The sequence below is a fragment of the Carcharodon carcharias genome, chromosome 19 (genome assembly GCF_017639515.1).
Source record: "Carcharodon carcharias isolate sCarCar2 chromosome 19, sCarCar2.pri, whole genome shotgun sequence".
Taxonomy (NCBI): domain Eukaryota; kingdom Metazoa; phylum Chordata; class Chondrichthyes; order Lamniformes; family Lamnidae; genus Carcharodon; species Carcharodon carcharias.
Window position 1 is genome coordinate 10926642 of NC_054485.1, and position 26721 is coordinate 10953362.

The following is a 26721-nucleotide window of genomic DNA, read 5'->3' on the forward strand; positions in this document are numbered from 1 at the left end:
ATCATGGCATTGCAATGCTGAGGACCCCACCCCCCCCCCCCCCCCCCCCGACTCCCTTTGCTGTCACTCAAGCTGATCAGTGACAGATCAAATGGGGGCGGGGCCACTGTGGGAGGTGTGGGGGGAGGGAAAGAGAGTAAAGGGGGCGTTCCCCTGTCGGTTTGAGTGATCCGGGAGGGACCAATAGTGATGGGAATGCTTAGTGTCAATCAGCGCAGCTGGCCAATTGGCAGCGGGGGGGAGGTGGGCGCTATGTGGCGCTCGGGGTCGGTTGCGAAGAGGCTGTTTAGGCCGGCCGGGAGAGAGCCAGTGCGGGAGAGGAAGGAGAAGAGGGTTTGTGGGGGGGAGGGGGAAAAAAAAAATTAGTGCAGCATCCGACCAATTTCAGGTAGGACTTTTCCTCACACCCGCTGGCGTCTTAGAGGCGTTCGGGAGTGTTGTCACGGCGATTTGATAATAAAATCCCGAGGTCTGAGGTGGGTAACCAGGGGCCGGCGCTGGTTGCTAAGACATGTTTTCTCCTGCTTACCTGCACCGGCCCAGGTGTGTGGAGGTGGGGGAGGGGAGAGGTGCCTTTTAATTCCACTTTATTTATTTATATATATATATATATATATATACATACATACATTCGACCTCCGACTTTTAATAGGAGCTTTTGGATCTTGTGTTTGAGATGGAGAGAGAGAGACAGAGAGAGAGGGGGGGAATGAGTTGAGGAAAGGGCAGCAGCAGCACTGCGGAATTTGCACCTCAGTCCCTCCTTCAGGCTAAAGGAGGGAGATCCCCGGCATAATTCTCGGGGACACCACTTTCCTTCTGATGGTTAGAAATTCTACATTTGTAATTTCCCCCCCCCACCAAGAAGTTAAAAAAAAAGTATTTATAAGCCGGACAGTTGCTGCAGTGCCCTGTTTGAAGAATTGACAAACCAGACGGGATAAACCGGCAGGATTAGATAAGAGAGCGATTTGCGTTGAACGATTCCCGTCTCCTTTCGTAATGTAATGTGGATTTTTGCAAATATCTATCTAACCCGATCCTTTATTGTGATGCTGACGTGTTTGCCATGTTTCAGTTTTTCTTGCTGTAGTAGTTACCTCAAGAAACGAAAACACAATTCTGAAGGGGTGATGTTTTTTTAAGAAAAACGCCTGCTTCGTATAGTTTTTTCTTGTAACTTGCATTAAACTCTGAACGCAAGCTCAGATGTTTACATATAACTTGTTTCTGGGACAGCAGCTATTAAACAACTGTAAGGTTGAAAGCGTTGTTCAAACGTACAGAATTGATATTTTATTCTTACTGAACGAGTTAGCGTTAGATTCTTCTTGCACCAGCTAAATAAAAATATTTATGAGCACGGCAGTTTTTAACAGCATTAGCGGAGTTCTAATACACTGCCGTCTGCTGTTCGTAGATAACTGGGCTGTATTGATTTTGTAGTTTTATGCCTTGAATCTTCTCAATACGTTCTGTTTATTGGATATTTTTCGTTTAAACTTGAATTTTTTGTTCAGTTACTGAAAACACATGATAATTTTTTACAAATTAATACCAACACTATTTCAATGATGTTTCCGAGGCTTTAATCAAATGGCTTGCAGTGAAACAGTGTGATCAAGTCGTACTGGACATTCATTGAACAAGTTTTTGGGAAAACCTTGTTTTATTCACAACCAGATGAAGTGAATCATCACAGCTTACCTATGACATCATGATAACCACAACATTTGCCAGTTCCATCTCCATAAATAGAAGCAAGATTGACCAATTACTTTTATTCATGAGAACAATACATCCTGTAATATGTATGGTTGGAATGATCACTGTTATTAATTCAAACCAGCAGTGACTCTTTCAAGGCAGTTTCCTCCCCTGTTTTCAGTACTTGATGTGTCCTTTCAGAACTGAGTTAGGAAAAAGGTGCATGAAGTTCACAGTATCGTAGTATCTTCACAGTGCAGAAGGAAGCCATTTGGCTCATCGAGTCTGCACTGGTTCTCTGAAAGAGCATTCCACTTAGTCCCACTCCCCTGCCTTATCTCTGTAACCTTGTACATTCTCTTTTTTCAGGAAGCAATCCAATTCCCTTTTGAATAACTCGATCGAACCTGCCTCCACCACCCTTTCAGAAAGTTCGTTCCAGAGTTCAACCATCCTCTGGGTGAAAAAAAATTCCTCACATCACATTTACCCCTTTTGCCAATTATTTTGAATATGTGCCCTCTAGTTCTTGATGTTCTCTTGATTGGGAACAATTTTTCACTATTTACCCTGTCCATACCCCTCAGGATCTTGAACACCTCTATCAAGTCTTCTCTCAGCCTTCTTTTCTGCAAGGAAAACAGTACCTACCTCTCCAATCTATCCTCATAGCTACAGTTCTTCATCCTGGGAATCATTCTTGTGAATCTCCTTTGTACTCTCTCCAATGCCTTCACATCCTTCCTCAAGTATGGTGCCCACAGCTGGAGACAGGGGACACAGAAGTCCAGATGAGGTCCAAATAGTGTCTTATACAAGTTCAACATCACCTCCTTATTCTTGTACTCAATGCCTCTATCAAAAAAGCCTAAGATACTATATGTTTTATTAACTGCTCTCTCAACATGCCCTACCATCTTCAATGACCTATGTATGTATACACCGAGGTCCCTGTGTTTCTGCACCTCCTTCAGAGGCTCTCCGTTTATTTTGTACTGTCTCACTATATCTTTCCTGCCAAAATGAATTACCTCACACATCTCTGCATTGAACTTCATCTGCCACTTGTCTGCCCAATCCACCAAAATGTCTATGTCCTTTTGAAGTTCAAGACTATCCCCATCACAGTTGACAACATTTCCAATCTTAATATCATCTGCAAATGTTGAAATCATGCCTGCACACCACAGTCTAGGTCATTAGTATATATCAAGAAGAGCAAGGGTCCCAACGCAGACTCCTGAGGAACTCCACTACAAACATTTCTCCAATCTGAAAAACAACCATTTATCAATATGCTGTTTCCTGTCACTCAGCCAAGTGCCTACTTTCCCTTTTATTCCATGATCTAGAATTTTGCTCAAGTCTGTTGTATGGCACTTTATCAAATGCCTTTGAAAATCCATATACACCACATCAACAGCATTTCCTTTATCAACTTTCTCTGTTACCTCCTCAAAAAACTCCAGCAAGTTAGTTAAACATGATTTTCCCTTGATGAATCCGTGCTGGCTTTCCTTAATTATCCTGCGCTTGTCTAAGTGATTATTGATTTTATCCCGTACTATAGTTTCCAGAGGTTTCCCTAACACTGAGGTCAAACTGACTGGCTTGTAGTTGCTAGCTTTATCCTTACACCCTTGTTCAAAAAGGGGTGTAATATTTGCAGTTCTCCAATCCTCTAGCACCTCCCCTGTGTCTAAGGAAGACTGGAAGATTATCACTAGTGCCTCTGCAATTTCCACTCTCATTTCCCTCAGTACCCTTGGATGCACCTCATCCAGTCCTGGTACCTTATCTGTTTTAAGTAAAAATAGCCTTTCCAACATCTCCTTCCTCTCGATTGTAAGTTCTTCTACTGTACCAGTTACCTCCTCTCTTATCTCGGCTTGAGTAGCAAGTTCTTCCTTTATAAGGATAGATGCAAAGTACTCATTCAACATCTCCATTATTTCTCCAGCCTCCACATGCAAGTCTCCTTTTTTTTGCTCCTAATTGGCCCTACCCTTTCTTACTACCCTTTTATTATTTACATGCTTATAGAAGACCTTGAGATTCCCTTTTGGGTTCACTGCCAGCCTCTTTTCCTGCTTTCAGCTGGCTTTTCTTATTAGTTTCTGCACTTCCTGTCTGGTCCTTCTATATTCAGCCTGATTCTCCATTGTATTTTCTACCTGATATCTGTCGTATGTGCACTTCTTCCTTTTCGTCTTTACCTCTATCTCTCTTGACATCCAGGGCGCTCTGGATTTATTTGCCCTACTGTTCCCCTTCAAGGGAATATACCTTGACATTGCCTGCAATACCTTTTCTTTGAAGGTGGCCCATTATTCAGCCACTGTCTTTTCTGCCAACATTTGATTCCAACTCATTCAACTCAGATGCGTTCTCATCCCATCGAAGCTGGCTTTCCCCCAGTTAAGTATCCCTGCTCTGGATTGTTCTCTATCCTTTTTCATGATTAACCTAAACTTATGATACAGTGGTCACTGTCCCCAGAGATTCTGCCACTTTGATCCACTTGGGCCAACTCATTCCCCAGAACCAGGTCCAAAAGTGCAAGTCCTCTCATTGGACTGGAAACATACTGCTGCAGAAAATTATCTTGAACACGTTCCAGGAACTCTCACCCCTCTTGTCCTATTCCTATCCCAGTCTATATTTGGATAATTGAAGTCTCCCATTATGATTATAACTCTTGCACCTCTCCATAATTTCTTTGCAAATATGTTTCTTTACATCCCTTCCACAAATTGGTGGTCTATATAACACACCAATCAATGTTATTGCACCTTTTTCATTCCTCACCTCCAGCCAGAGAGATTCTGTCCTTGACCCCTCTGGAACTTTCTCTCTCTCCAGTACTGTAATGCCATCTTTAACCAATATTGCCACTCCCCGACACCCTTCCGCCAGCTTTTCTTCCTTTTCTATCTCTCCTAGACACCTTGTATCCAGGAATATTTAACGCCCATGTGGCACTGGGAGTAAGCCTGAGATTACTGCTCTTGAGGTCCTGTTTTTAATTCCTTCTTAACTTCATAAAATCTGCTTTCAGGACCTCATCCCTTTTCCTACCTGTACCATTGGTCCCAATGTGGATCATGACCTCTGGCTGTTCACCCTGCCCCAAAAGAATGTTCTGCAGCCACTGAGTGACATCCTTGACCTTGGCACCGGGGAGGCAACACACCATCCTGGAGTCCCGTGTACAGCCACAGAAATGCCTGTCAACTCCAGAAACTATGGAATCCCCTACTGCTATAGCACTTCCACTCTTCCTGCTCTCCTCCTGTGCAGCTGATCCACCTGCGGTGCTACAGACTTAGCTCTTGCTACAGCCCTCTGAGGAACCAACTCACTCACCAGTATCCAAAATGAAAAGGCAGTTAGCGAAGGAGATAGCCTCAGGGGATTCCTGCATTACCTGCCTGTTTCTCTTAGATACTCTGGCAGTCACCCATTCCCTCTCTGCCTGGGTACTTCTTAGCTGCAGTGTGACCACCTCTCTAAACATGCTATCCACCTAATCCTCAACCTTGTGGATGCACAATAGTGACTCCAGCCGCCATTCAAGCTCCGCAACTCAGAGCTCAAGTTTCTGCAGCTGGTGACACTTCCTGCAGTTGTAGTATTCGAGGACACTTTGTGCCTGCATGACTTCCCACATCCTGCAAGATGCACATTCCACATGGTGGAGCTGCACTGACATACCTTATACTTTATATAAATGTTTACTACAGTATTTAATTTATTTTAATTATTAACTAAAATTATATAGAAACACTCCATTTCAAGTAAGATCCTTGCTTATGAAAATATGTAAAAGCAGAAGCATAAACATCAGCATTCCTGCACTCCAGGAATTCACCAAGGCTCCTTAGACAGCACCTTCCAAACCCACAACCACTACCACCTAGAAGGACAAGGCAGCAGATGGATGGGAATTCCATCTTTGGAAGTCCCCCTCCAAGTCACTCACCATCCTCAAATGGAAATATATCGCTGTTCCTTCACTGTCGCTGGGTCAAAATCCTGGAACTCCCTTCCTAACAGCACTGTGGGTGTACTGATATCACATGGACTGCAGCGGTTTAAGAAGGCAGCTCACCACCACCTTCTCAAGGGCAAGTAGGGATGGGAAATAAATGCTGGCCCAGCCAGCGAAGCCCACATCCCATGAATGAATAAAAAAAAATTAATTGAAGCTTATTTTAAAAACTTTCAATTATAGTCTGGGGTAATTAAAAGATTAAAAACCTTTAATCCCCTTTTTAAAATGCTCCCATGCCTGCTGTCTGCAGATAATATGGAGGCTTAGCTCAAAAATTCAGGACAAAGCATGGAAACAAACTAATTAGTATGTAGTAAATAAAAGGCCATGAAGTGAATTCAAGATAGGACTATGCTTATGGTCCAAGCTTATGCATATTTTGATGTATCTGCACTCTCATGAGAATGATAGCTTAGTGGGTATGTCACTGGGCTGGTAATCCGGATGCCTGGAATAATGATCCAGAGATCTAAGTTCAAATCCCACTATGGCAACTGGGGAATTAAAATTCAGATATTTAAATTAATCTGGAATAAAAAACAAATATCACTACTTATGACCATGTGTCTACCAGATTGCCATAGAAACCCACCTGGTTCACTAATATCTTTTAAGAAAACCTGCTGTCCATATCTAGTCTGACCTATATGTGACTCCAGACCACAGCAATGTGATTGACCCTTAATTGGCCTCTGCACTTAGTTATCAAGAAGGCAGCTCACCACCACCAACTTCTCAAGGGCAATTAGGGATGGGCAATAAGTGACATCCTTGCCGGTGATGCCCACATCCAATCAATGAATATTGACTAGTCTTTTAAATTGCTCTGTAATCTCCATTAAAATTGAAGTGTATAAAATTCAGAGAACTGCATTGGCAAATGCCAGCTTTGATCTTGGTTCTCTTCAACATATTTCTTTCAAACTGATTGTCTGCATGCTTACACATCTGCAGCCTTTTCATTTAATACAGTAACCAGAACCATAATTATTTAACTTTGATAGAACATGGTACTGAATTGCCAGATTTTTAAAAAAAATGTAATAGTGCACAGTTCCTATACTTGCTGGCTCAATAAACATATTTAGTTGATGGTTTAAAATTGGCATACTTTGTGTACTTCTGAAAGTTTTGATATGTATTTTAGATTATTGTGGTTAATTGCCTTATCCAACGTTATAATTTAAAGACTTAATGTATTTTAATAACTGATCTAATATGTATGATAACTTCCTATTTGAAAATGCTGTTGAATGAAAAATTATAATTAAATATTATTTTGTTTAATTTGCATTATTTATTTTTAGTAACAAGTGAAATGTTTAAAGTATCCAACTATCAGACTTTAGAAACATAAATTAACACAATGACACCATCCAGGACAAAGCAGTTTGCTTGATTGACGTCCCATCCACCACTTTAAACTTTCATTCCCTCCACCACTGATGCAGAGTGGCATCAGTGTGTACCATCTATAAGATGTATTGGAGGAACTCACCAAGGCTCCTTCGACAGCACCTTCCAAACACACAACCTCTACCACCTCAAAGGACATGGGCAGCGGATGCATGGGAACACCACCACCTGCAATTCCCCTCCAAGCCACACACCATCCTGACTAGGAACTATATCACTGTTCTTTCAGTGTTGCTGAATCAAAATCCTGGAACCCCCTTCCTAACAGCACTGTGGTTGTACCTACACCACGTGGTCTGCAGCGATTCAAGAAGGTGGCTCACCACCACCTTCTCGAGGGCAATTAGGGATGAACAATAAATGCTGGCCAAGCCAGCGATGTCCACACCCTGTGAAAGATTTTTAAAAACCTCTGTTAGTAACTGAATACAGTAATCTATTTATCAATGAAAGTTGTAGTAGCTGGATGGATAATTGGGTAGCTTTATCAGCTTGAGAGAGGGGGTGCCAGCATAACATATTCCATTGCCTGTGTCCTGAGTAACTGGTCAGTCCTCCACCCAATAGATCTGTTTTTTTCTTTATTCTTTCATGAGATGTGGGCGTCACTGGTAAGTCCAGCATTTGTTGCCCATCCCTAACTGCCCTTGAACTGAGTGGCTTGCTAGGCCTTTTCAGAGGGCAGTTACTATTCAACCACATTGCTGTAGGTCTGGAGTCATATGTAGACCAGACCAGGTAAGGACGGCAGATTCCCTTCCCTAAAGGACAGTAGTGAACCAGATGGGTTTTTACAACAATCAATGATATTTTATGGCTACTGTTACTAAGACCAATTTTTAATTCCATATTTTCTTAAAAGCTAGTATGAAAGATAAGCCTGCAACATACATTTGAAATTTTGCTTGAAATTTTATGAAGTGGGGGATATCAAATTGGAAAACAGGGGTTTAAGATAGTTGAAATTTAAATTGTTGTCATTAGATAGTTGAAGTTGCAAAGATTAAAGCTTGTAGCTGCCAAGAATCCATTAACCGAGCATTGAAGCCTTGTTTCTTTATCAACATTGCACTGCTTTGTAGCTTTATTACAATCTACAAATGGATTTGGTTGAGCAGTAATGCAATAGGATCTGGTAATAGTATGATCATTATTCATGGTGTTCATTTATTTGCAAAAGCTAGTATTTGTTTTGCAAAGCAACAGCCATGCGATATAATAATGATTGGAATTGTTCATAGTTATCGTTTTGCTCGTACTTCTTTATTTTTGATGCTCAGTTGCCTCAACTGTTAATATGCAAAAGTTAGCAAATGAATAGATCCTATGGGTAATCCCGTGACTGCATTGTTAACATGTGAATGAGTAATATGTTATCTGGAACACTCTGAGGGTGGCTCAGTGATTGTGCTGCTGAGCAGTATTGAAGGAGGTCATTTGGTCCATTGTGCCAGTACTAGCTTTTCATCTGGAATTATTTACTGTCTCCTGGAACAAAAATGTTTCATCAGAAGTGTAGGGAATTGTTGTATTAGCACTAAAATAAAAACAGAAATTGTTTGAAATGCTTAGTTGGCAGTACCTGTGAAGAGAGAGAAAAACATTTAGTGTTTCAGGTGGACAAGCTTTTTGTTTTATTTCAGATGTCTGGCATCTTTACTATTTTGCTTTTGTGTCAAAATTAGCACTGGTCTTTGTCATATAAGTGTATCTGGCATAGCAAGGGTTAATGTGGGATTTGGAAACAGTACTGCCCACAGTGCGATGTAAAGAGATACATGACCAGAGACTAGCGTCAGTTGTGGACTGGACAGAGACCTATGTAGAATCAAGCATGGAGTTAGCTCATAGGTTGTGCTATACCCTATATATGTGTACATAGTAATGTGTTATCAGTAAACAGTTAATGTTCAATCATACAAGACTCAGAACCTCTTCATAGGACTTGCTGAACATACAACATATGACAGTCTTCTAAACTGAGACATGTACAGCCACCCTGACACTCTATTTTCATTGTAGTGCTTATGGATGCCCAGTAGCTTTTTTTAACATTGTCCCTAAAAGTCTGAGTTACTGGCCCAGCTGGTCTATTGCCACCAGCCAAATGGATCACAAAAGCCTTTTCCAGTCCTGGTGATTCTATATTCCAAAGCTGTATAACTAGTGGCATGGTGGCAATTACACTGGACTAATAATCCAGAGACTAATGCTCTGGGGACAGGGGTTCAAATCCCACCATGGCAGCTGGTGGAATTTAAATTCAATTAATAAAAATCTGGAATTGAAAGCTAGTCTCAGTAATAGTGACCTCGAAACTATCGTTGATTGTCATCAAATCCTATCTGGTTAGCTAGTGCCCTTTGGGGAAGGAAATCTGCCATCCTTACCTGATCTGATCTACTGGTTACTCTTGACTCTTAACAACCCTCTGAAAATGGGTAAGTCACTCAGTTCAAGGGCAGTTCGGGATAGACAACAATGACTGGCCTTGCCACATCGCAAATTGGTAAGATTTTCCAAGCTAAAACTAGCTGTACCACAATTGTTATCCTTCAGTTTCACACTTCTAGCAGTAAACAGAGCTTCATAAACCCCAGCAGATCACCATGCCGATATTCACATCATCACAAATGTACTTGAGTAAAATTTTCATTGTCCTGACTCGCTGTGGGAACGCAACAAGAGATCCACTAGTTTAAAATTTGGACTATTGTGTTAATTTTTCTATTTCACTTTTCCTATTTCTACTCTCCTTTGGTTTCGATTAACTTGTCTTAGAAGTGGACAGTTAATCTTGGTCACAAAATTATGTTCTCCATATGAACAAAATAAAATTATAATCTGAGCATTTTCTGATTTTCTGTATCTAAATAATAATTGTTGCGGATCATGGAATCAATAGCCTTTGTGTAAACACTGATCCTCAGAACATTTCACATATTTTTGTTTTATAACACGTTCCAATGTGATATACCACCAATCCACAATTGTCTCTGAATAATATTAACCCTTTGTTCTACACCTATGCAGAGATCTGAGTGGCCAGTGGTGTAACAGTCCAGAATAATGTAACATGTTCTTCCATCGGGAAGAAAAATAAAATGCAAGTTTTTCTTTATTTCTATCTGGTGGTAAAAGTTCTTTGAAGTCCTGAGCTCATGAAAGAAGTTACATAAATGTAAGTTCTTTCTTTACAATGCATCATTGCTCTGCTAATTTTTAAAAAAATCTATGCTACCAGTCAACGCTGTCAGTCACAAAGCATTGTATAATTAGATGTTATCTATTGTTCCATCACTTATGTATTAGTTCTCAGGAACTAAACAACTTCAGTTTCATTGATAGTCACTTCATGTCCCACTTATTCTGTATTTGAAATTAAGGTCCAGAAAGAGATTTTCTGCAAAAAATCCCAACCCATTATTTCTACACTTTTGATGGGATGTGGCCATTGTTGAATCTGTTGTGTGATGCAAATTGGAAATGTACTGTCCCTCCATATATATTTACCATCCACCACCTTCGAAACCCTCAAGAACTTTTTTTCCAGCTCTGGCAGCTTATGCATCCCACATTCACTTTGCATGGCTACCAACGATGGGGCATTCAGCTGCTGTCATCTTCTTCTTCAATTTTCTGCCTGAAGGCAGATCCAACCCACAGCACCATGACCTCCACCATGGGTAGTGCAAGGCGGCAGGTCCCAGAACGAGGAATGAACCCTAGGCTATTGGCACCAATCTGATCCAGCCAACTGGTCCCTCAAGGAATCCGAGTTGTTGCGGCAACGTATACTTTTACAAGCATGTTGTAGTCTGGAGTTATGAACTGTGATGGTAGAGGCTCCAATTTTCTTTCCATCACATGGCTCTTACCACCTGCCACTAGCATATATTGGAAGGATTTACAAGTTGTTACCCAACCTGTTTGGCCCATTATGTATACACCTTCCTTGGCCATCAAGTTCTAGAGTGGGATTTGAACCCGGAACTTCTGGCTCAGGGGCAGCATTACCTACTGCACCATAAGACATCCATTCAACTGTCTATGCTCTGAGTTTTGGAATTTCCTCTTTCAATCTCTGTCTCTTCTCCTGTCACAGTCTGTAATGCTACCTTTGCCATTGCCAGACTAGGGTTGAACTCAAATCTGAGTATTTTTCTTCTCTAGCACCTGATCATGCAGCTACTACTCTATTGACAGGAGAATATCTAGGTGGATTTGCCTGCTATCTACCACATTCTATCACATGAAGCAGTTAACCAGTTTTAATTCTCTGCATATGGAGAAAAATGCTCTCTCTAAGCCTCCATGCTTCCAGTGCATGTGTAGGAAAACTTTTAACTGTGGCAGTGTGTGGTGGGAATGGAAGGATTTTTTTTTGGAAGAGACATTTCTGGCTTTAAGTTTATCCCAACATCTGTTTGAGGATTATCAATAGAGGCTGTTCGTTGTAGTGTAAGCTCAAGAGCTCTTTTAAAAGTAGGATGGTAGGATGGTCATGATATCACTAGAAGTGTGATCCATAAATCATTAACATGCCTGCATTACTAAGGTTTCTTGACTTTACCAGAACAACAAATATGTACAGTTTCAAAAACCAGGAATACAATTTTGCATTATTGATCTTAACTATGCAGCAAAAATCAAGATACTTTCTTTGTGTGGCTAGTTTGGCAAAGCATCAGAACATCACTTTATATGACTAGCTGGCAATGAGATTCAATCTAGTTAATATATTTATACCTATGAGGAATCCAATTCTTTCTCTTCATGTGCACTCTGCTTTACCAATCATTTTCTTTTAAACTATTTTTATTTTAAAGGAACAATCTGCAGAAAATAAGGCAACCTGTGAATTTATTCTGAAACATTGATGGGATTCTCCTTCAGATCCAAATTACTGTCCAGGATTGTGACTGTGTAAGTAATAAGATAATCAACGCTATCTGATAATCTTGTTACTGTATATTATGAAGGAAAAGCTTTTTCTAATTTGTGTTATGAATAAAATGTTTTTTTTAAGTTGAGCCGCAAACTATTGAAGCAACTATTCCACATTATAAAGGTAGTTAATGTCCAGACCAAAATATGTAATGCCAGCATCACAAAGTTTGACACAAATGTTTCCAGTAAAACTCCACAGCCTATTCCTTTTGAAATAATCTAGCAATTAGGAGAAGTGCCTTTTTCTAGTTCTAAGAACGGGGCTAATGTTTAATCTATTGATTTTGCCCTCCAGCAGTGGTACAGTATGACATTTAAATCCAGCCTAGTAACTTGTTATTTTAACTGGATGCAAAAAGTTATGACTCATCCCGCAATTTCTCCTCTTGGACTCCATACCATATGCATTGAAAAGGATTACCAGCTCTTCAACGCTCTTGGTCATAAGCTTTACATATTTATATTTTATATTGTGAATCGAAGAGGTCGAAATTTAACTATGCGATATCCGTTCCAAATATTACAGTATTTTTTGCATTATTAACTTGAGTTCCTTTTTTAGGAAATGCCAATAGTATTATGTACTTAGGCCCCAATGATCAAGTAGCACTTGTACAGTGCATTGTATCATTATTAGGTCATAGTTATTTAAAGCTAAGCTTCAAGTTGAAATTCATGTCTGTTTAGTGTAGATTTTGATACTGCTTTGTCATTGGGTTGCAATCTGTTATCTGAAGTAATTATTTTCCTTCATTTTCCATGAAACGTTGTGGATGAAAATTGGCAATGTATGGATGTGCGTTATGATGCCTGTCATTTTGGTGAGTACGGTGGCTATTGTTTGAAAGCAAGATTACAAAAACAGTTTTAAAAAATGGAGTAGAAATGCTTTTGTTGCATTCCTGACTTTTATTGGTGCTATAATGAAGGTTTCGTTGTAGCGCATAAATTATTCAGTTATGATTGTATCAGTTGAATTGATCTATTGAATGTTGGGCCTGAACATTATTTTTCCATTCCGTAATCTTCATCCAGTGTTTGACCTGGTCTTCATTTAAGTTTTGTGTCCCAGTTCTCAGACTTCTTTGGCTTTTGGTGGTCCCAAGCCCCATTTTCATCTGTTTACATTTAATTCCGATGCAATGTTGTGACCCAAATTCAACATCAGCCCTAAAATTTCTTGGTTCCTTGCCTATAAACAAACAGCTTTATTTGAAATGATACTGATGCTGTGAATGCATTTTTACATCTTGATTTGTGTAACTTATCCCACAATAGTTGTCATTTCTTACTATGTGCTCCTTTACTATTTTATGGTGTCCTGTTTTGAACAAGGTTTATGGCCAAGTAGACTACAAATTTGTAAATAACCTAAATCTGTAGCCGAAAATTTTAGAAAAATGTTTATGTTGGAATTTCTTTGCCACAGTCCTATGAGTAAATAGCATAGAGGAACACAGTCTATTGAAATTTGCTTGTTTTCTTGCTACACTGGCGGCCAGTATGATTATTTACAAACAGTTAAATGAATTCTTTCTGCTTGTCTGTTCTTTAATCAACCCACAAATAAGCAGCTATAAGTTGTCATTTACTTGCCCCCCAAAATTATTTTACTATTTAAATTTGTAATTTTGAACCCTAAACAGTTCAGAATGTTTCAATGCAAATTAGATACATTTTTCACAGCCTTTTAAAGAACAGCCTGTACTTTTCATTGTGTTGGCTCAACTGAATTTACGATACTGTACTTTTTGTAGTCTAAAGTTATACCATGGCCAGGTATATCTGCAAAGAAAGAATATACATTATATAAAATGTATTTGGTATATCTAATGAGGGTCCCACATTTTTCAATTATTAATGCAGTTTACAAATTATACATTCATTATTAATTCAGTAGCCAGTTTTTGCTGTAATGCCACTTTTTTTTTACTTGTTCAGGTGAATCTGTTCAGTCTAATTATGGGCATAGACAGCTGTAAGGACTTGGCTGAAATGGGAGATTTTTTAAAAATTGCAATATCACTGGAATTTAAAATGTCAAAACATACTGTGCACTCGTGTTACAAATAATCATCATTAATGAAGCAAACACTAGGTTGTGTAGTTACCGTACCTGTAATACTGTGTTATGCATTATGCAACTTCTTACCAAAGTGGATCATGGCAAAGGGCATACAGTAAAACAGAAATATTTTTTTCTGAAATTTGTGTTATCAGGAATAGTTGGATTTATTATTTTCCACATAATATTTTGAGGGATAATTGTTGTCTGTGGTACAAACGCATTCTCATACAGAGTACTTTCAGAATTGTGTATTTTTAAATTTCTTACATAATATTGTAGTGAATTGTTAGAAGATAGTATCTCAGTTTGAAGAAAATTGATGGTTCCTTTTTGAAACATTTTCTTCAGGGACACCATCATCTTTTTTTCCAGGTAAACAGATATAGTGTGTAATTAATGGAGCATTCATCCTCTCCCGGTTCCTTTTAAACATATTCCCTAGTTGTTCAACCTAACACGAGAATACAGTTGCTGGAAGGCTTTTGGTCATATTTACAAAATCGCATTAGAATGAATCTGATTTTAATTTGTCTCCTGAATTTAATTCATACTGTTGAAGTATGACTTTACCACTGTTAGCTGTGGAAATATAGATGTATATTGTGAATTCAGGGAGACTAGAATTAGAATCTTAATTAATTAAACTTTGGATGCTATAACCAGTAGAATCTTATACATTGCCTAATGGCCAATAAATATGGGCCTCAAAGGCATTGAGAAAGTTGTTGCTTGCTTTTCAGTTAAGGTTTTTTTTTCTAATCTTTTGAAGTCAAATGCTTTGCTCTTTTCATAGCATGAAGTGTCAGTAACTATGGGAATTTACAACCTGAGGTGATCTTATGGAAGTTCACGTCCATCTATTTAGTTTGTTAGTTCTGCTTCCCTTGGTCTCCCACAAGGCGTCATTGTTATCGGATATAATCCAAGCATGTGTTGCAGAAGCCTTGTCTGTAATAAATATCTTAGTCTGCTACTTAATAACCTAAATAACATTTAACTTGTGTGGTTAATCTCTTCTGACTGACAAATATTTCCTTTTTCTTCCCAGAGATATTGTATCAAGTCATGTTTCAGTTCCATGTAATTCTTGCATTACAATGCTTGTATATCAGTAAGATATTGCAATTTAATATTTCCAGTACTTTATGACTCCTGATCAGTAGAACTTTGTCCTGTCGAAGATGGTGAAAACTCAACCTAAATAACATTTCAGGAGTTGGTGCTCAGCAACTATTTGTTTACAGTCACAAAATATATATGATTTTCTGATGGACTGGGGAGCAAATTTCTGAAGTAGTTGGACACAAGTAGTCACTGCATAGAAACTCTGCAGATTTACAAACCCGGTGGATCTTCAGCTTTCCCTGATACACAGCCAGAAGTTGACAATACCACTTTGGGACCCAAGAAACACTTTGGGATGGGTTGGTTTGAGGCTGAGCTCCTTATTGCGCAGTATGTAATGAATATACTGTGGATAGGGTTGTATTTTTAAATATAGGCCAGGAAGGTTCCAGGCTGGATCCTCAATCTGCTGAGTAGCCTGAAATGAGTAGAAAAATAAGCCAGGTTTCCTCCTCCTGTCAAGTAATCCTATTAAGATCATATGCCTGGTACATGTATGGCAGATATGCCAGGTGATAACAGATTCAGCAAATTGCTTACCATGCTTGCTGTCTGGGGGCACACATGAAGATGCACTGATGCATTACCAATCTATACCAAAGGCTCATTGGCGCAATGAGGCATAATGTGCATGCAATGAATGGCGGGGCAGGGTTCTGGGGGGTGTGGGGGTTGGGTTGGGGCAGGGGGCAGGAAAGTAAAACCTAAGCTACCATCTACTGTAGAGATCCACTGTTAAATTTTGTTCTTGGGTGTGGGTAACATGGCCAAGGTCATATTTATTGTGTTTTCCTTGAACTACTGCAGTTACTGTGGTCATGGTGATTCCATAATTGTGTATTTTTATTCTTTCATGGGATGTGGGCATCGCTGGCTAGGCCAGCATTTATTGCCCATCCCTAATTTCCCTTGAGACAGTAGGAAATTTTCAGGATTTTGACTGAGGATGAAAAAAAAAAGCTGTCAATGTTCAAGCCAGGATTGTCTTTTACTTTCAAATGAAATGGTAGGTTATGATATTCCCATAACCTTGCTGCTCTTGTCCTCCTTAGAAGTTCAGTGCCATTCAAGTAAGGTTAGTGAGTTGATGCTGTACCTCTTTTATATATATATATATATATGTGCTAGAACCACTGTAGTGGAGGAAAGTATATTGAATTCAAGGGGTAGAGTGTCAGTCAAGAAGACTTCTGTGTCCTAGATTGTGTCCAGTGTTTTAAAAGTTGTTGCAGCTGCACCCATCCAGGCAAAATTCCATTACACTCCTGATTTGAACCTTGCAGATAGTGGAGAGACATAATGGAGAGTTGAGGTGTAATGAGATGAGCCAGCTGTTCCAGAGAGCCGAGCCTCTGCCATGCTCTTGTGGCCATGGCATTGATATGGAGGATATTAATAAACTTGCAGAATGGGAAAATAATTGGTAAATGAAATTCAACACAGATCAGTGTGAGGTAGTACATTTTTTTGATAGGGAGAATAGAGAGATCACTTATTACTTGGAATGTGCAAATCGAGGCGGGGTAGATGCACAAAGGGATCTTGGAGTACAAATACACCCTTCACTAAAGGTTGTGCCACAGGTTAGCTAGGCCAATTAAAAAGCAAAGTAAATTAAGGACCAGGCTTTATTTCTAGAGTGATAGTGTTGAAAAGTGAGGTAGTTATGCTCAGCCTGTATTGAACCTTGGTTAGACCATACTTAGAGTACTGCTAGCAGTCTGGTCGCCATATTATAAAAAGGATCTAAAGGCATTGCAGAGGGTGCAGAGAATATTTACAAGGATGATCCTAGAAAAATGGCAATACTACATATTAGGAAGGGCTTGACAGGATGGGTTTCTTTTCTCTTGAAAAAAGAAGACTGAGGGATGACCTAATAGGAGTCTTAAAAATTATGAAAGGTTTTGATAGCGTGGTTACAGTGGGAATGTTTTCACTTTTGGGGAAGTGCATAACTAAAGGTCATCAATATAAAATAGTCACTAAGTAATCCAATAGGGAATTCAGAAAAAATGTCTTTAACCAAAAAGTGGTGAGAATGCGAACTCTCTACCACAGGCAGTGGTTGAAGTGAATAGTTTAGATGCATTTAAGGAAGAAGGGACTAGATGGTTATGATGGTGGATTTAGATGAGGAAGATTGGAAGAAGCTTGAGTGGAGCATACACTCCAGCATGGACTGTTTGAGCTGAAAAGCCTATTTCTGTGTGGTATAGCCAATGTAATCCTGTGATTTGGCTCATCCAACAAAGTTTCTTGTCAACAGTGATCACTAAGATCTTGATAGCAGTAGTTTTGTTGATGGTAATGTGTTGAAGGTTTGCAGGCGGGAGTTGGTAATTTTCTAACATTTGATGCAAATGTTACCCACGACATATCAGCCCAGGCCTGGATGTTATCCAAGTCCTGCTATAGGCTGGCTTGATCTGCTTCATTATAAAAGCGTTTTGAATGTATCCAAACACTGGTCATCAGATCATTGGGGAAGCAGTTGAAGATGGTTGAGCCATGGACACTGCCTTGTTGATCTGGGGGCTGCAGTGATTGGCCTCTGTCAACTATGACCTTCTTCCCATGTTTCAGGTAAGATTGGTGCTACTGAAACTACTTACTTGAGTTTTGCTAGGGAACCATGATGTCATTTTTGGTCCATGGCTCATCTGCTGGTGAAGACAGTGACTTTCGCCTTTCCTCAGACATTCAGTTTATGTCTGTGTCAAGGCTGTGATAAAATCTGGAGCCAATATGGTACTAACAGAACTTGAACTGAGCATTAGTGAATAGACGTTGCTTGATGGCACTATTTATAACTTTTAAAATACTTTACTGATGATTGGGAGGAGGCTGATGGGCTGGTAGTTGAGCAGGGTTAAATTTGTGCTGCTTTTGAGAATAAGGCGTATCTACATAATTTTCCATGCTTTCAGGTAGATGCCAGTTTTATAACTGCACTGAAATGTGTTGTGATGCATTCTTTCTACTTGACGTGGCCTTTCGACACAGCAATACATGGGCAGTATTTTGTTGTAACTCATAGGACAAATGTGCAACTGAAATGAAAGGATAAAGCATTTATTTATTCTTTTTTCATGAATAAAGGGTTAATTACCAAATCCAGATTACAATGGTAGGCCGGTGGGGGGGGGGCTCATTTTCATTCTGAAATTTCAATTCAACCTGGATCAATTAACAAAAGAAGCAGCTGCGCCCAGGTGAAAACTCTAGTGTCAGACTTTTGAACCACTTGAATAGGCACCTAAGCAGTATCAATAATTAATAAGTTATTAATCCAGTATTAGGCATAACTAAGCTGAAACGGTCCAGTAATGGGTTTTTATGAAACAAAAACAGAAAATACTGGAAAAACTCAGCAGGCCTAGCAGCATCCGTGGAGAGGGAAATAGAGTTAACGTTTCGAGCCCATATGATTCTTCTCCAATCTGAAGAAGAGTCACACGGACTCGAAACGTTAACTCTGTTTCTCTGTCCACAGATGCTGCTAGACCTGCTGAGTTTTTCCGGCATTTTCTGTTTTTGTTTCAGATTTCCAGCATCTGGAGTATTTTGCTTTTACCAAAGGTTTTTATGAACCCTGTATTGCTTGCTAGGACTCTAGTGAAGAATCCTATTTGGTAAGAAAAAGCATTTGGTTAAATTCATTTTGTTAAGATGAATAGTCAGTTATTGCTTGAAAATTTATCTAATTTAGAAAGAATCCTGTGTATGTTGTACGTACCATTTACATCCAGAGTGTTGAAAAAGGTGGCTATGGAGATAGGTTGGTGGTCATCTTCCAAAATTCTACAGATTCAGAAACAGTTCCAACAGATCTGAAGGTAGCAAATGTAACCCCACTATTTAAGAAAGGAGGGAGAGAGAAAACAAGAGAGAGAAACAATGAATTACATACAGACCTGTTAGCCTGACATCATTAGTAGGGAAAATGCTAAAATCTATTATAAAAGATGTGATAACTGGACACTTAGAAAATAGTGGTAGGATTTGGCAGGGGCAACATGGATTTATGAAAGGGAAATCATGTTTGGCAAACCTGTTAGAGTTTTTTGAGGAAGCAACTAGCAGAATAGATAAGGGGGAACCAGTAGATGTGTATTTAGATTTTCAGAAGGCTTTCGATAAAGTCCCACACAAGGGGTTAGTAAACAAAATTAGAACACATGGGATTGGGGGTAATATACTGGCATGGATTGAGAACTGGTTAACAGACAAGAAACAAGAGGGTAGGAATAAACAGGTCACTCTCAGGTTGGCAGGCTGTGACTAGTGGGGTACTACAAGGATCAGTGCTTGGGGCCCCAGCTAGTCACAATCTATATCAATGATTTGGATGTAGGGACCAAATGTAATATTTACAAATTTGCTGATGACACAAAACCAGATGGGAATGTGAGTTGTGAGAAGAATGCAAAGAGGCTTCAAGGCGATTTAGACAGAGTAAGTGAGTGGGCAAGAGCATGGCAGATGGAATATAGTGTGGAAAAATGTGAAGTTATCAACTATGGCAGGAAAACAGAAATGCAGTGTATTTCTTAAATGATGAGAGATTGGGAAGTATTGATGTCCAAAGGGACCTGGATATCCTTGTTTGTGAGTCACTGAAAGCTAGCATGCAGGTGCAGCAAGGGAGAGCAAATGGTACATTGGCCTTTATTGCAAGTAATGAGTACAGGAGTAAAGAATTCTTGCTGCAATTGTCCAGAGCCTTAGTGAGCTCACACCTGGAGTATTGTGTACAGTTTTAGTCTCCTTACCTAAAGAAGGATATACTTGCCATGGAGGGAGTGCAACGAAGGCTCATGAGATTGATCCCTGGGATGGCGCGCTTGTTCCATGAGGAGAGATTGAGGAGACTGGGCCTATATTCTCTAGAGTTTAGAATGAGAGGTGATATCATTCAAGCATACAAAATTTTTACAGGGCTCAACAGGGTGAATTGCAGGAAGGATGTTTCCCCTGGCTTGGGTGGGGGGATGGGGGTCTAGAACCAGGGGACACAGACCCAGGATAAGATGTTGGGCATTTAAGACTGATATGAGAGGAATTTCTTCAGTCAGAGAGTGGTGAATCTTTGGAATTCTTTACCCCAGAGAGCTGTGGAGGCTCAGTCAATGAGTATGTTCAAAACAGAGACCAATAGATTTCTAGATATTAAAGATATGAAGGGATATGGGGATAGTGTGGGAAAATGGCGTTGAGATAGATGATCAGCCATGATTTAGTTGAATGACGGAACAGGCTCAAGGGCCAAATGGCCTACTCCTAATTGCTATGTTCCTTCTATATATATCCTATAACCACAAGATGGCAGTACAGTGAAAAATGGTTACTGTGTTTAGTGAAATTATCACATATCTCGGAGAACGAAATGAAGGTGTCTTGTTTTTCTTCACAGTTTTTGCTGAGCTCTCCTCTTCAAGTTGAATCTTTGGGACATAGTTTCATAGGCACATATTTCCCTCTAGAAACTGGCCAAGGTAACTATTGATAGTGAAAGTTGGTAGTGGACAATTGCTCAACCTAATGTTGTAAACAAACATGCATTTCCAGCAGGGTTTGTTTGATAGAATGAAGAAAATGAACCCTGGCTCCATGATTTCCACACCACCACCCCCTCCCCCACCCCAAACTCAGGACCACAGAGACCTATTAAAGATACTTTACTACCATCCTTGAAATCTAAATTTTAACCAAATTGGGATTTATGCAGAATCTGAAAGGCTTCATGGAAGATTAAAAAGGTAAGTGAGAAGAAAGAAGGCAGTCACTAGATTTTTGCCAGGAATTATAGCCTTCTCACTAAAGCAGATAAGTTTAAGGGGGATTCTTATAAGGATTTTCCCAATTATGACTCAGAAACTGCAGCACAAGAGGAACAAATTGTGCTAACTGCTTTAATCTCATTTTCCTGTTCTTCCTTTTGTATTTTTTTATATTCCTTTTCAAATTATTATTCAGTTACTTTCTAAAGTATATTATAGCCTCAAAAGCCATTTTGGTAAAGCTTTCAAATTTATACCATCTGTGCAAGATGTTAAATTTGTGCCACCGTTCCAAGAGGAGGTTCTTTTGTTAATAAGTTGAGGTTCTTCTGTTAAATACATGTTAAACTTGCTGCAATAAATTTAATACAGGCTTATCTATTTGTTTCTTGTGGCACATATGAGCCTATATCTGTTTATGGCTGTGCTTACATAGGATTAAACTAAAGAGACCATATAATTTTATCCTAATTTTTAAATAATATATATTTTAACAAAAATACTTTCAGATCAGCGCTCCAGAACTAAACTTAATTCTTTGTATTAAGTTTATCCTACGCTGAAAATGTTTAATATTAGGATCAAACACAATTTACTGAAGCATGTTTTTACTAGCGCTCTTGTTGAAAACCAGGTATATTTTTTAGATTACAAGGATACATGCATATTTCTGTACTTTTTTAATTTTAAATGTTGGTATCTTATGTTTTTTTTCAATAGCTCTGGGCCTGAATTTTTCAGGCGGCAGGCGGGCTCGACGGGAACGGGCGGGGGTGGTCGCGGAACCAGTCGCCGCCCGCGATCTGCTCCATGCCACCAGCTTACACGGGTGGGCCGATTAAGGCCCACCCAGCATAATACAAAAGAGCACTTCGATCTCCCTGGGGCACCGAGCTGCCTCAGGGAAAGTGAATCGATCCCGAAAAATTAAATAAATAGGTCAAAAATGTATTTAAACATGCCCCTTCATGTGACTTCGTCACATTTTTAATGAAAAAATGTCACATATTTATGAAAAACATTTTATTTATTTAATAAAAGCTTTAGGAAACATCATCTTGCTCGTGAAGGCCACTTGGCCTTTAGGCCTGTCTGCTGCCAACTGTGAGGTTGGACGGCAGCATTAACAATTAATTCAATTACTTTCTTAATGGCCTTTGTAGGCCGTTTACACATCGGTGGGCACGCAGCCAACTCTGGCGCGCCCGCCCAGCGAAACATCGCGGGACTGGTGCGATGACATTGGGACGCACGCCCGATGTCATCGAGCGTCATTTTACAAGTCGGCGTGTAGTGCTCACCCCCGCACGTCGACTGAAAAATCCTGCCCCTGTATTCTTATCCTGAGTGCATTTTGCATCAGGGTTTTATGTAGTTTGGCAAAGAAAGCTACAAAGCTGCAGCAAACCAAAACCATAAAACCAAACTTGTAACTAAGTTAGTGTAATATTATAGAATTTACCAAATAATGATACATGAACAAAGGCAAAATACTGCAGATGCTGGAAATCTGAAATAAAAACAGAAAATTCTGGAAATACTTAGTGGGTCAGGCAGCACCTGTGAAGAGAAACAACTAATGTTTTAGGTCAGTGGCCCTTCATCAAAACGGATGAAGGGTCATTAACCTGAACCATTAACTCTTAACTGCTGAACATTTCCGGCATTTTCTTTTTTATTTATTTGTGTTATGCGGATGTGATTTTAAAGAAAGACAAAATTGAGAAGGTTTCTTTAGAATCCCAGGAAATACATTTTTTTGCACCTAGAATTTCAGTTTATTGTTTTGTCAAAAGTCTCTTTAAGTTTGGTCAGTAAGACTTCGGGTTTTAATTTATTTTCATAACACCGTGTAATTCTGTGAGCATTGTGTTTCTAGAGCTTTAAGTGGATTGTGGCTCATGAAACTTTAGACAAGATTAGAGCAGCAGTCAGATTACTTCTGCGTATTATGCAGTATTAAAGGATGCTCAGTGCTATATAATTACTATAATTTTATACTGGTTACAGATTTTGTTTAATAACTTTGTAAGATAGCTTTATGCACCAGTCCACCTTATCAGACAGTTTTCAACTTGAATGATGAAGTAGGTCTTATAATTGTTGCATTAACATAAGCTGATCAAGTTCAATAAGTTATGAACCTATTGGTTTGCCAGCAGTATTCTGAATCGTATGTCATGTTCAGCTTTAATGACATATTTCCATTTAAATGTATAGAGTAAGTGTATGTATGCCATGTTTTTTTTCTCTATTCCTGATCAAGGAATGTTTATTGGGATGCTGTAACATAAAACTCGATTTACACAAAGTACAAAACTCTCAAACAAGATTAGAGGCTTCCCTCCACACAAGACAGCTAGTAATCATATTTATTCCATTCTCGGGATGTGGGTGTCCCTGGCAAGATTAGCATTTGTTGCCCTTCCTTAATTTCCCTTGAAAAAGTGGTGACGGTGAGCCACCTTGACTCACAGCAATTCTTGTGGTGAAGATACTGCCACAGTGCTGTTAGAGAGTTGCAGGATTTTGACCCAGCGATACATTTCCTCATCAGGATGCTTTGTAACTTGAAGGTGAGGATGTTCCCAGGTGCCTGCTGTCTTTGTCCTTCTAGGTTTTGCATTTGGGAGGTGCTTTCAATATAGCCATGGTGAGTTGCCGCAATGTATCTTGCAGTGTGTGAAATAGACACCCAAATAACTTAAGTGGTTTAGGTCACCTGCCACTTGTTAACATAAGTTGGATTGAATTTTAAGGAGATATTAATGCTGATCTGTTTTTCAAAGGATGTAGAGAAAATGCTGTGTACTTAAAGCAGGAAATCAGCAGGTGGTTTGGGCAGCCCGTGATAGAGTATTCATACACGGGCTTTGAATGGAGTGGGTTAATGGGCTAAATGATCCTTTTTCACTCTGGATTACCTTGCATTCGTAAAATAGGATGTCAACCAAGCATCAAAACAGATGAAGGGTCATTAACCTGAACCATTAACTCTTAACTGCTGAGTATTTCTAGCATTTTCTGTTTTTATTTATTAGTGTTATGTGGATGTGATTTTAAAGAGAGACAAAATTGAAAAGGTTTCTTTAGAATCCCAGGAAATAGATTATTTTGCACATAGAATTTCAGTTTATTGCTTTGACAAAGTCACTTTAAGGTTCACCAATAAGACTTTGGGTTTTAATTTATTTTCATAACACCATGTAATTCTGTGAGTATTATTGAAGTTATGGGGAAGAATTTTCTGGTCGGCGAGTGGGGACAGATGAAATGACGCACGGTGACGTCAGGGAGACGTCCCGACATCACCACGTGTCATTTAGACTGTCAGTTCGGTGGGCGCACAGCCATGTTGGTTACTATTAAGGCATTGAGCAGGTAATTAAAGTTGTTAAGAATGCGGCCCGTCCAAACTTAAGGTTGGCAGGGCAGGCAAAGAGCCCAGGCAGCCTTTGCATTTTTCATGAACCTCATCCCCGGGCAGGATGAGGTTTCACGGAGGGTTTATTGATTAAATAAAAATTTTTGAAAAAATTAATAGACATATCCCAGCTCGTGTGACAGTTTCACATGAGGGGGCGTCCTTAAAATTCTTTTTTTCTTTAAGTAAATTTTTCATAACTTAAACTAATCTCCCTGAGGCATCTCCATACCTCAGGGGATTTCTGCACTCTTTCGAGTGCGTGCGTCATGCTGGGCGGGCCTTAATTGGCCCGCTCATGTAAAATGGCGGTATGCACCCGATTGGGGGCGCCGATCGGATTCGCAATCGTTCCTGCCCGACCCTACACAACCCCCCCTGATGGGGGGAAAATTCAGCCCATGAGCTTTTTTATTTGTTTAAAGCTGGACTTTTTCCATGTCCTTTGTTTCTTGCTTTTCCAATATTCCTAAACTGGGGAATATCCATTGTGTAAATCTCAATGTTTACATTGTGATCTGTAAAGTTCTTTAATTATTTACTGTCTGAATGCCTCCTGCAGTTTCAGTAGAACTTGGCAGGGAAAGCTAACTGCAAATTACTGTGGCACTTCAGGTGGCCCCATAATGGGCATAAGTACATCATACACATTACTGCTCTCTTGGATTACTTTGCTATTCTTTGAAAGAAATGTTTTGGAGGATCTGGAGATAAAAACAGTTAGTTACAACTGCACCAATACAAGTGTTCATTTGCACATAATATAACAGAACTAAGAGCCCTTCTACTTTTCTCCTGAATGATGACTAGTATTTTAGCTGTAGTGTAAAATGATTCAGTACATAAAACCTCATTTCCAATGATAAATTGTACACACTTATTGAATTTTGGTATATCAAATCCCAGTTGATGGAAGGTCACTGACAGGCATTATCGGAACTTCTGTTGCAGCACTTTGTGGCATTGTGCTGCACATACATGAATTCAGAATGAGTCAAAGTCCTTCAGCTTCCTTTCTCCATTTTATGTATTGCGTCTGAAATTAAATCTACTCTTATTTTAAAAAATTCCTGAGGCTGACTTCTGTAGCTGAACTAGAACAATTGAATAAAAATAGAAAATACCTATAATATGCAAAAGGTCTGTCAGCATCTGAAAAGAGATAAATACATTGGTTAAGTACATTCGGGGTTATAGCTGCTGGTTTCTGATGAAAAGTTTCAAACCAAGATATTAACCAGCATCTTCTTTTCAGATGCTTATAGACCTAGTGGGATGGATTTTACAAGGCCTCCAATGATGGGCTGGGAAGTGAGAGGGCCTGTAAAATAGCAAGGGAAGATGGGGGTGGAGTGTCCATCAATTTCCTGCTGCAATGGCATTTTACTAGCCATGGCCCTCCTTTCCAGAGGCCAATTGAGCCAATTAAATGACCAATTAAAGGCCTCCTCTGGGGTAGGATGAGCCTCCTTATCATGCACTCTGTGACCCATTTCTGGTGACAATGGCTGCCCTCATGGCAACACAAACCCCTGCCCTCATGAACTTGCCCACTCCCACCCCTTTAAAGAGGTGGGAAATCCAACAACAATTACCCAATAGCCAATGGCTGAAAAATGCAGCTGTGGGTCCCACAAATGGCCGTGGTGGGGTTGGCCTCGGCTTTCAGGCCAGGCATCAGGACCCCCGCCATGCCAAATAAATTCCGGCCAGTTGTGTGTGACCCACATTTTCTACTTTTTTATTCAAATTCCCAGCAATTACAGTTTGTTATTCTTATCTGGAACAACTAATTTTTTTTTACAGAAAACTAACACCAACAACATAAATTAATATGATAGGTTGGGAAATGTTGATGTACAAAGGGACCTGGGTGTCCTTGTACACCAATCAATGAAAGCAAACATGCAGGTGCAGCAAGCAGTTCAGAAGGCAAATAGTATGTTGGCCTTCATTGCGAGAGGACTTGAGTACAGGAGCAAGGATGTCTTACTGCAGCTGTACAGGGCCTTGGTGAGAGCACACCTGGAGTGTTGTGTGCAGTTTTGGTCTCCTTACCTAAGAAATGATGGGTTTACTTGCCATTGAGAGAGTGCAGTGAAGGTTCACCAGACTGATTCCTGGGATGGCAGGATTGTTGTATGAGGAGAGATTGGGCCGACTATTCACTGGAGTTTAGAAGAATGAAATATAT

The 26721-nt window shown here is 39.7% G+C and overlaps 1 protein-coding gene across 2 annotated transcripts in view; it reads left to right on the forward strand.

Annotated features, from left to right (window-relative positions):
* Positions 1 to 251: 251 nt before the first annotated feature.
* epb41a (erythrocyte membrane protein band 4.1a) overlaps positions 252 to 26721 on the forward strand; it is a 178530-nt gene continuing 152060 nt past the window's right edge. Inside the window, exons 1-2 of one of the 2 annotated variants that reach the window (XM_041213303.1) lie at positions 252 to 388; positions 12007 to 12103. The gene's annotated coding sequence lies outside the window, so the exon portion shown is untranslated. The remainder of the gene's footprint in view (positions 389 to 12006; positions 12104 to 26721) is intronic. The other variant, XM_041213305.1, reaches the window with a different exon arrangement.